This window comes from Rhagoletis pomonella, unplaced genomic scaffold (assembly GCF_013731165.1).
Source record: "Rhagoletis pomonella isolate Grant_MI unplaced genomic scaffold, Rhpom_1.0 Rhpom_scaffold_00128, whole genome shotgun sequence".
NCBI lineage: Eukaryota > Metazoa > Arthropoda > Insecta > Diptera > Tephritidae > Rhagoletis > Rhagoletis pomonella.
Window position 1 is genome coordinate 177820 of NW_023458682.1, and position 2131 is coordinate 179950.

General features: G+C 36.8%; 1 pseudogene; it reads left to right on the forward strand.

Annotated features, from left to right (window-relative positions):
* Positions 1–176: 176 nt before the first annotated feature.
* Positions 177–1616, forward strand: LOC118750071 (annotated as a pseudogene).
* Positions 1617–2131: the final 515 nt, after the last annotated feature.

The following is a 2131-nucleotide window of genomic DNA, read 5'->3' on the forward strand; positions in this document are numbered from 1 at the left end:
TCAAAACCCTTGCGTTCGGCCCTTGAACATGTTCAGGATCAAAATCCTATAGAAATAATTATCCTTTCTCTTGCCGCAGTATTATGTACTGATTTTTTCCCTGTTTTTATGAAAGTTCCTTGATTGAGACTTGTACGAGTCGAGAAAAAAAAACAATGGGTCATTTAATTATTTACTATTTGTCCTTTCAAGACGGAAAGGTAGGAGGTGCCATGCCCACATAATTTTTTGTACCATCCTCACTATCCGATACATTCCGGAACACAATCCGTTTTACACAATATTTTAACAAATTAAAATTTTTAAATAAAATATTTTATTATATGTATATTCTAGGTTAAACTTAATGATGTGCAGAGAAGAACGCGTAAGAAGGCGAGGTATTGGGTGAGACCATACCTCAAGGAAAGGAATGATAAGGGAAGATTCATCACCGATTTCGAAAACTTGCGAAATTCACCGAGGCTCTTTGAAAATTTCCGTATGCCACCAGAAATTTTTGACGAACTTTTTGAGATGGTGGAGCCGCATCTGCTTCCGAAACGCCACTGCAGACCAAACGATTTTATCTCCAGCAAAGCCAAACTGGCAATAGTACTAGAGTATACTTACATACATTTTGCGCAAAGTCCATTTCTAACTGGTTTTGTTTTTTGAAACACTTTTTTTCAGATACTTAGCTTCGGGGGATTTGCAGCGTCATCTTGCGTCCTGCTATCGTATCAGCAAACAGCATTTTGGCAGGATCGTCACGTGCGTTTGTGAAGCAATTTGCACCGTATTAAAAAAGGAGGTGCCAGAGTGGACGGAACAAAGTCTGGTGGATATAGCTGATGGCTTTAGAAAGCAGTGGAATTTTCCGAATTGCGTTGGTGCTATAGACAGCAAACACGTCAGTATCAAAGCACCTCCAAAAAGTGGAAGTATATTTTATAACTACAAAGTAAGATTACATTATTTGTATCGGTTATATTAAAAAGTAATACGAACTTTGATTTTTGTTGTTGTAGGGATTTCATTCCATTGTCTTGATGGCTACCTGCGATGCTGATTACAAATTTACGTATTTGGATGTAGGCGCTTATGGAAGTGAAGGCGACTCTAATATTATTAGAAATTCTAAATTTGGTGCGAGTATTCTTAATGACACCTGCCCATTCCCTCCCGATGCATTTATCGATTGCAAAAAATACCGTACTTTATCGTAGGAGACAAGCAAGCGCATAATAAAGCCTTATAGTACGACGCATCTTTCGACAGAGCAAAAAATTTTTAATTACAGGCTGAGTAGGGCAAGGCGGTGCATTGAAAACGCGTTTGGCATCTTAAGTGCGAGATGGCTTTGCCTTCGAAAAGTGTTACTTTGCAGACCTGATCGCGTGCAAGTGATTGTTTCGGCATGTCGCCTGCTGCATAATTTTCTTATAAATAAATGTCAGCGTACATATAATCCTAATGTGTTCTCTGTGTTTGAAGACAGTACCGTAAATTGGGTGCCGGGAGAATGGGAAGCAATACAGCAACAAGAATGCACTTTCAATCAAGATGGACTAAACACCTACCGCGGAAGAGTTTCAGATTATGGAAAATATATACGGAAAATATTGACAGACCATGTTAATTCAGCTAGTGGATCGGTTCCCTGGCAAAACAATGCTACATTTCTTTGAAATTGTAAGACTCCCATTTAGTTTAATTCATTTATTTAAATAAAGTTTTTTTATAATACATATATAAATTTAATACGAAGATTTTTTCTTTAAACCTAGTCAGTACTTTTCTTACTGTTGTTAAACTTTCTTTACAAAAATATAGGTGTGCGAGATTTTTACCAGTTTCGGCTTAATTCTTTTGTTAATTTAAGATTTATTAATTTTTTATTAATCATAAAAGTCTAGCTCATTATATGTATAACCAAGGCGCATCTATACAAGGTGGTGTTATTTGAACAGCTGATTGGATATTTTTGTCTCTACACTAGTACTGGAGAATGGCATCCAAGACGAAATTGTGCAACCTCAGGATGTCAACAAAACGAAATGGTGTAACTTCAGGATGTCAACAAAACGAAAGGGCGAAAATTGTCTCCTATTTTCTTTCGTTTTGACATCCTGATGTACCAAAAAGCAAT